Below are 9591 nucleotides of genomic sequence, written 5' to 3' on the forward strand. Positions count from 1 at the left end.
CGGGTTGCACGCGCTCGGTGAATTAGGAGGCGTTGGACCTCCTGTTCGGTGGTTTGGGGCGTTGGACCTCGTGCAACGCGTGACCTATGGGTTCAGGCCCGAATCGCAATAAATCATCATGTGCAAATACAAAACAGAAGAAAACTGATAAAACTGACACAATACAGACAACAACTGACAATTGTCGGTGAATACAGACAAGTGGTGTGTTGAGTCGAATGTACATGATTTAATCAGTTATTAACCGGGGTTGATTAGCAAACAATGTATCTAACCTAGGCAAACATAGATGGTGGATTAGAATAGGGTTCTAAGCCAATTACATGTGTGTGTTTGTTTTAAGACTCTTATTCAGTGAGGTGGCGCTGCGGTTTCACCGAATTAGCCAGACTCGTGTTTTGACTCTAGGTTGGAATCTATCATTCCGCTTATCCATTATCTAATGTTTGATTAAGCCAAATGCATGATTAATCTGGTTTTTCGTGTTTTGTGACTGAAATAAAATGTTCACCACCGAATCTACGATAGGAAGATAGAAACACCGAAAGTGAACGGAATGGGCCGTGCGAATGAAACTCACACCCAAACGGGTTGCCCTTTTCTTTCATAGATGAAAGTGTTTCCAACTCCCTAACGCCTAGGGTATCGGTGAATCATGGAATGACGATTATGCCCTTGGATGATAAAATTGCAATGTTCGTGTATAAATTGGAGATCACGTCACACGAAGAAGTCCAAGAAGGACTCGCGTGTCTTGACTCGAACCGCCTCAAATCGGGCCCGGACTCGAGTCATAGCACGCGAGTACTCGTTAGATGTCTATTCTATTCGTGTTACGTGCCTCAGTGTTTTGAAATTGTGAGCTTTTAATGGAAAAGGGCATTCTCGTCGTTCCGTAAATCATCGATGCGTTTACGAATTAATAATCAATTTGCCCAATTGTTTAGTCCGAGTGTTTTAATTAATCGAGTAGCACGTCCCATTTTCCCCATTTTGTGAAATTATTCGGTGATTACCAATTTGTATCACAATTACGGATTTGATGGGTGGTTATCCAAATTAACATATTTAATGAATAACTGATACACGATCGACAATTAAATGGAAGATACAATCACACACAACTCTAAGAACCAATTCCCAAACGGAGGAAGAGGTCGACCTAGACTCGAGAAGAGCCACGGGACACTCAATCACGCCCCGACGGAGGTGACCGAACATTTCCCTTGGCTCGTCCCCGAGTCTTGAGCGGTCTCTTGCACCGATTTCAATTGTTTCTTACATGCTTCACGTGCCATAGAAGTCATCAATACGAGTGTTCAATAAAAGGGTGTCATCATGACGTCAAGCATATGAACAAACACACGAGATGAATATGAACCTTATATTTAGTGAGATTCGCAATGTAACATTGGTTTATTCAACGCCGAATTTAGAAACATCTCCCGAGAAGCTATCGGCATCACGGAAAGAGAAGTTCGCGGCTCCGGAAAGGCTAAGGGACCTCTCGGCCTCCTTATAAGGAAAGAGGCCGTGAGTTTCCCTCGGCGCCACCGAGCCGCGAGGACCTCTCCCCCCTAGATCCCGGATATTTCTCGTCGTGTTATCATATTTTGGTTATGGTTAGGAGTATCACGGCCATAAAAACGGCTTAATCCAAAAGGATGAGGCAGCTATGGACTCTAGAGAGCCAAAAAGGGGTCACGGCCCCCCCTTCTAGGAGGTTTGGCCGAGAGGCTTTATGGCTCTCTCGAGTCCATATCGGTCTCATCCCTCCGGATCCGAGCCATTTCGGGTCATATATGCATGGTTATACGACATATGGTCATAATAAAGAAATGAAATGTATAACGATGCATGGTTTGCATGGGGAGTTCGGATCTAGATAAAAGGTGGCGTCTTTCATGTATTCCGATCATAAATCACGTTTAACGCTTCATAACAACAAATATCGAAGATCCTAGCTCTTCTAAGTTGTAGAGGGACGTTACCTAGCCTCGTTGCAAGAGGAAAAGAGTCAGGGATGTGGCCATGGGAGTCGCTAGACTCGGCTGGAAATTGCGGGCAGTGAGCGACGCGAGAGGGAGCAGCCGCGGCAAGTCGGGAAAACGGGGTCGGCACGCTTGCTCCGGCCACGGCACGATGCGAGGTAAGGTTCGTTGGACTCCTAAGGGACAAATCTAGACGATCGTGGGTAGTCCCGAGTGTGCCAAACCCTGAACAAATCCGAAACGGTGAGATAAAACCCGGTAAAAAACCAGTGGACCTAGTAAGAGAGAACGGGTGAATGATGGTTGTGCACGGTTGGCCGGCCCTCGGACCGTGACCACCTCTTCACGGGGGAGGGTGAGGGTTGTGAGGAACCCTTTGAACGTGATGGCACGACTCGCCGAAGTCGTGGGAGAAAATGGCACGTGGATGAGGTCCGGTGCGCACGGCTAGGGGGTCTCAGGACCCGACTCTCTTCACGGCTGGAACGTGATGTAGGAAGCTTCAAATCGAAAATCTAAGCCCGGAAATGGACTTAGGGGGTGGAAAAAATGTAGGCTAGGGAGTTTGCTGATTTTTGGCTTAAGTCGGGTCGGGTGGTTATCGGGATACCGGGTGGTTTTCCGGCGATTTTGGCCTGTTTCGGCCTTGGCACGGGCTGGACAAGTTGGAGGGGAAGGCTAGAGTTTGAGAGGATTCTAGAGAGAGATTGGCTTGAGAGAGAGTGAGAATTGAAGAAGTGATTAGAGTTAATGAGGAATTGGAACTTATAGGCTAGCTTAATGGCCCGATTAAGTGAAGTAAAGTGTGGTTTTGTGTGCTAAACTAGGGCTGCCGAAATTTTAATGGGGGATAGGAAGGGGAAAGTGTCATGTAGAGTGTGGGGAAAAGAAGGGAAAGAGTGATGGGTGTGATAGGATGTGATAGGAAGTGAAAGATGTGAGGGAAAATTCAAATTTGTGGATGGGGGGGGCTTGGAGCCGCCGGGTGAGCCGCCGGCCAACGGGGTTAGCCGCGGCTTGGGGCTGTCATGTCGGAGCCGAGGGTTTGAGCCGCGGCTTGGGGTGGAGCCGTGGCTTGATGGCTCGGCTTGGCTGAGCTGTGGGTCCCATTCGATTGAGAGAAAAGCCGGAAAATGCTTGAAACTTGATTGAGCTCGCATCCGATCTCCGATGTCCAATTAATTTGAAGATTTGGAATGCTTGAATGACGAGGATTTGAACGAGCCTAATATCGTCATGCGTCGTGTGAACGAACGCTCGGGCGACTCGGCTCCTCGAGAGTCGGTTTTGCCCTGTTTGGACATTCAGAGCGGAGTTTAGTGTCCCTCGGTCCCCGATTGCTCTTTGTGCATCCTAACATTCGTTTTGGCGATCCTTTTGCCCCGTGGGGGATCGTTGGCTTGTCGCCCTTGGTCGAGGACCGTTGGCCCGGGAAGACCTAGGGACTTTGACCGGGATTTTCTTAGTGTTCTCTAAATGTCTTGAGGTGCTCGGAGATCGTTGTGAGGTGCTCGGGGATTGTTGTGATCTCTGTCTTCCATGGGCGTGCCCCGAAGGCTTGCCGGGAGACGTTCGCGACCACTGAAACGTCCCTCGGGAAACCGAGTCGAGTTCCGGAAGGTCATCTGAAGCTTGTTAGCCGACCTTGATGGCCCTTGGGTGCCTGTAGGCCCATTTTGGGGGGCCGTCTGCTTGTCAGTGGAGCGGGCCCCGGGAACTCTGTCAAAAAAGGCGTCCGTGAGATATTGGGGGGCACCCCAGCCTAAGCAGGACACCTCCGAAGCGCGCCCGGATTCGTCATTGGTCACTTTGGCACTGAGAGGGATTTTTAGAGTCCCATATTGGGCACCTTTCGGTGCTTCGGTGACTCGGTGATGAATAGTGCCACAGTGCTGGCTTCGTCGTTTTTGGGATTCCTTGTCCGTTCGTTCTTCTGACTGCTCTCTTCCGCCTTTCTCAGTAGACCGTGCTCTTCTCCTATTGCTCATGACCCCGTGCCCGCCTTTTTGCCTTTGATTGCCGGGTGATGAATAGCGTCCTAGGCTTCGGTCGGGAATCCTCGTGTGGGAAGCCGGTGGGCCAAAATAGGGTGCTGACAATCGCAACTGGCGTCGCACCGTTACCCGACTCGTCAAAGTCTCAGGATGGCGGAAGGGGATCGAGTCGATATCTCTGAAGAAGTTAACCCACCGGTTCCGGCTCATTCTTAACCGCCCCCGGCACATGCTCCGCCGCCTCCGACTCCTCCTGACATACTCCCGGCGTATTCGGGCGCCCCTCCGACACATCTCCCGCCCCCGACGTCTTCAGGGGCACCCCTTCCACCAGTCTCACTGACATCATCTGCCTCCGATGACCAAGCCCGCATCACAGCACTCGAGGGAACGGTCAACCAAATGGCCGCCAACATGGCAGAGTTGCTCGCCCTGCTTAGAGGACCGAACCGCGCATCCTCGAGCTCCACACCTCCGCCGGGACAAGGACCGACAGTCGGTCCGACCCCTTGGGTTCCGCCAACTCAAGCCCCGGAGAACATGGATGCGCCCGCGCCACCAACGCTGCATACGTCCATGGCTCACCCCTTCACCAGTCCAATTCCGCCGCCACCGGCCCCCACGGCCGTCCCTCTTCCACCGGCGGCGTTTCTCACTTCAGATCAGGTCTTGTCCGCGCCGCCCCCTGTTTCCATGCCGGCCCCAGCTGCAGCCTATACAGTCCCTCCTCCGATGGTTTTTCCGGCCTCAAGCGCACCTGCTCCGACTCACCTTCAAGTCGCGAATCTTCCCTTCTATCCGCCTCCACAACCTCACATCAACTTCTCCTACCAAGCACCACCCCCTATAAACACCACCTTCCTTGAACCAGGCACGCCGACTCACGCGGCCCAGGTCGTCTCACCAACGCACTTTTTCCCCGAGGCTAACGACGAGCAGGAGCGTAGACTGAAGCGAATGGAAGAGACGATACGGGCCCTACAAGCAAGTGATGCTCGACCGGATGCGCGCTACGGTGACTGTAGTCTTTTCCCGGGCATGCGGCTGTCCCCGAAATTTAAAATCCCGGAGTTCAAGACCTACGGAGGCACGACGGATCCGCGACACCACCTCCGCCACTACCGAGGGAAGATGCTACAGTATTGGGGTTACGAGGAGTTCATCATCCACTCCTTCCAAGACAGCCTCTCGGGATCCGCTCTCGATTGGTTTATGTCGCTGAAGGCCGAAGACATTTCGACGTGGGCAGACCTTTCTCGGAAGTTCATCAACCAATATCAATATTGCGCCGAAGCACCTCCCACCCTCTTGGAATTAAGCACAAAGGAGATGGCGCGGGCCCAAAGGTTCGAGGAATACGCTACTAAATGGCGTGCCCAAGCGGCGAAACACATCCCTCCGATCAGTGAAGCACAACAGGTTCAGTTGTTTCACTCCACGCTGAGAGGGATATACTATTCGCACCTGTTGGCCCACACCTCTTCGTTCTCTGACCTCATCTGTGCGCACCCGAATTTCATCTCGTCGGGGCACGCATGCGCGCGCCTAAGCAAACGCGGCTTGGGAGTGTCCACCTTCCCGGGGACGCGCGACGGACGCACGTGAGAAGGAGTCGCCACTTGCCATTTTACGACCCGAAGGTCGAGGGCCGGCAAGTTACCCGGGTCTAGGGGTACGGGGTACACCTAAATGCTAAGGCAATGGTCGTACGGAACCGAAAATTCCGAATTCGGGGGTTCTATTACGTGCGGACCTATATCCCGCACGCCCTTTCGGTACTCTAGCTTGCTAGGCTTGCCATTTTGTTTATTCACCGCGTGATTTAGGGTCGCACTTGACTAGCCCGTTTTGACACCGTAAAATCGATGAATCGATTGAGTTGGGCCAAGAATCCGAAAGATGAGTAGGCTTGTGAGTCAAGGAATCGGTTCGCTATCTTAGCGTTACAGTTCTTCGAACCGTGACGGTCGATTCCCTGCGCGAACCAAGACCATGATTATTCGAGCCTACTCATCCCTTGGTGACGATAGACCGACTTAACCGATTCGACACTCGGACCTCTTGCTCACCGATCGGGGATCCTTACAAGTATATGAATAAATGTACAAATAAGATCCTCGCAACGTACACTCGAATAATTACAGAATACAACCGAATGAAATAAATGGATACCGATCGGTTTGCATTGGGCCAATATTCCACTCCGGCTCGCCGTATGTTTTGAATAACCGATAAACAAATTAAGGCAACGCGGGCTCAAAGAGCCGGGGGTCGGGTCCAATCGAACCGACGGTTTGCAGGAGAACCAATTAGTTCCCACTGTAACCGTTGGACCGATCGAGCTCCCGGGTGATATCTAAACACGTTTCACACATCCAATCCAAATTGCCTTCCACATAGGCCATATTTGGAGTGCGATGGTGACTCGAGGCTAGATCCCATTCCGCACTCGGGTTGCACGCGCTTGGTGAATGAAGAGGCGTTGGACCTCGTGTTCGGTGACTTAGGGGCGTTGGACCCCGTGCAACACGTGACCTATGGGTTCAGGCCCGAACCGCAATAAATCATCAAAAGCAAGAACAAAACAGAAGAAAACTGATGTAACTGACACGATACAGGAAGGAACTGACAACAACTGATAACTGTCAGTGAATACAAACGAATTGTGTATTAGGCCGAATGTACGTGATTTAATCAGTTATTAGCCGGGGTTGATTAACAAACAATGTATCTATCCTAGGCAAGCATAAGTGGTGGATTGGGATGGGGTTCTAAGTCGATTACATGTGTGTGTTCGTTTTAAGACGCTTATTCAGTTAAGTGTCACTGTGGCTTCACCGAATTTAGCCCAACTCATGTCTTGACTCTAAAATGGAATCTATCATTCCGCCTATCCATTATCTAGTGTTTGATTAAGTCGAGTGTACGATTAATCCGATTGTTCGTGTTTTATATCTGAAATAAAATGCTCCCCACTGAATCTACAATAGGGAGACAGAAACACCGAAAATGGACGGAATAGGCCGCGCGAATGAGACTCATGTCCGAACGGGTAGCCCTTTTTCGTCCATAGATCGAGGTGTTTCCGACTTCCTATTGCCTAGGGTATCGGTGAATCAAAGAATGATAATTATGCCCTTGGATAATAAAATCGTGATGTTTATGTATAAATCGGAGATCGTGCCACACGAAGGGGTCTAAGAAGGACTCTCGTGCCCCGACTCGGGCCGCCTCAAATCGGGCCCGGACTCGAGTCATGGCATGTGAGTACTCCCTAGACCTCAATCCTATACGTGTCACACGACTCGGTATTTTGAAATTGTGAATTTTTAAGGGCATTCTCACCATTCCATAAGTCGTCGATGCGTTTACAAATTGGGGGTTCGAGTAACTCAATTATTTAGTCCGAATGATTTGGTTAATCGAATGATTCGTCCCGCTTTCCCGTTTGTGAAATTATTCGATGATGATGGTCCAACATCATAGGCATCGGGTTCGGTGAGTGATTATCCACAATCAACGCGCCGATCACGTAACCACCATATAGCTAATGATAAGACCCGAATATTAAGACACCCAATTCCAAGGAGCGATCCGAAACGACTAGGGAGGTCGCCTTAAACCCGGGAGGAATTCGGGGACTCTCGGCCACTTCCCGAAGGTAGGGGCCGAATGGCCCTTGATTTATCTCGGATTTTGAGAGATCTCCCGCACCGGTTCTAATCGTTTCTTGCATACACAATACATCAACCACGACAATAACGCATGTTTTAGTAACTTCGATACCACCACAACATAATTGCATGGAATCACACGAACGTGCATGAATCGAGACATTTAAACGGAAATAGCAAGACGATCTTGACTCGAATGATAACGAAGTAAATAAAACACGAGAACCGACCCGTCTCGAGACGGAAGAAAACCTCCCGGACTCGTGTGGTTCGAGGAAGCTCTCGGCCCTATTCCTCCAAGGGAGGCCGTGAGCTTCCATGGCCCACATGAGTCGGGAAGACTTCTCCGGCCCCGATTCGGACCTTTTCCCGTCATGCTATCACGTTATACATGCTCGACGGTAAAGGAAACACGGGAACCAACCCTCTTCCGGGAAGGAGGAGACCTATCTAGCCACGGGTGGGCCAAGGGAGCTCACGGGTCTCTCCCTAGAGACTCGGCCGTGAGTCCCATGGCTCAACCCGTGGCCAAGGGGACCTCTTCCCTCCGGATCCGGGTTGTTTCCCGTCATGACATGCGAACTTGGACATCGTGTAGACACGGCAAGGTCGTGCATGAAAAGATGATGGATGTACGTTGCATGAAAATGCATGAAATAGATAGATCCGAAAGAAAAATGGGAACTTGCATGCATTTCGAGTCTTTAATCTATTTTAACATTTCATGTAAACAAATATCAAGGATCCTAGCTTCTCTAAGTCGTAAAGAGATGTTACCTAGCCTCGGTGTGCGAGGAAAAGAGTCGGGGAAGTGGCCTTGAGAGTCGCAAGACTCGGTTAGGGCGAAGGGCAGCAGGCGACCCGGGTGGGCGCGGCTGCGGCAACCACGGGAAAACGGCTTGGCACGCTCGCTCCGATCACGGAACGGTGTAAGGTCGGGCTCGTTGGACTCCTAAGAGGCAGATCTAGGTGGGCACGGAAAGCTCCGAGCGTGCCGAACCCTGAATAAGTCGGAAATGATGAGAGAAGTTTCAGTGAAAACACAGAAACCCGGTTAGTAAGAATGGGCAAAACGGAGGTCGTGCACGGTGGGTCGGCCCTCGGATCGTGACCACCTCTTCACGAGAGAGGGTGAGGGTTGTGAGGAACCCTTTAAATGTGATGGCACGACTCTCCGAGGTCGTGGGATGAAATGGCACGCCGTTAGTGTTCGGTACGCGCGGTGAGGGTCTCGGGACCCGATTGCAATTTCGGCTGGAACGGGGTCTTGGGGACCTCAAATCGAAAATCCAAGTCCGGAAATGGACTTAGGGGGTAGGAAATATGTAGGCTATGAAGTTTGAGAATTTTTGGGTTAAGTCGGGTCGGGTGGTTACCGGAATACCAGGTGGTTTTCCGGCGGTTTGGCCAGTTTCGGCCTTGGCAAAGGGTGGACGGAAGTGAGGGGATGGGCTGAGGTTTGAGAGAGTTCTTGAGAGAGATTGGCTTGAGAGAGAGTGAAATTCAAGAAGTCATTAAGTCTAATGGTGCAAGGGCTTATAAAGGAATGACTAATGGCTTGATTGAGGGAATTTAATTGCGGTTAAGGGGACCCTAATGTGGCTGCCGAATTTTAAGAAGGGTTTAGGGAAGGGAAAGTGTCACATTGAGTGTAGGGGAAGCAAGAGGGGTGATGGATGTGATGGATGGATGGAGGGAGGTGATGGATAGATGGAGGGAGGTGATGGATGGGGGGGAAAATTCAAAATGTGTGGTGGGAGAGCATTGGAGCCGATGGGTGAGAGGGCTTGAGCCGCGGCTTGGGTTGTCTAATCCGAGCCGAGGGTTGAGCCGTGGCTTGGGGTTGAGCCACGGCTTGATGGCTTGGCTTGGCTTGGCTGTGGGTCCCATCCGATTAGGAGAAAAGCCGGCAAACGCTTGAGACTTGATTGA

The sequence above is a fragment of the Punica granatum genome, chromosome 3 (genome assembly GCF_007655135.1).
Source record: "Punica granatum isolate Tunisia-2019 chromosome 3, ASM765513v2, whole genome shotgun sequence".
Classification (NCBI taxonomy): domain Eukaryota; kingdom Viridiplantae; phylum Streptophyta; class Magnoliopsida; order Myrtales; family Lythraceae; genus Punica; species Punica granatum.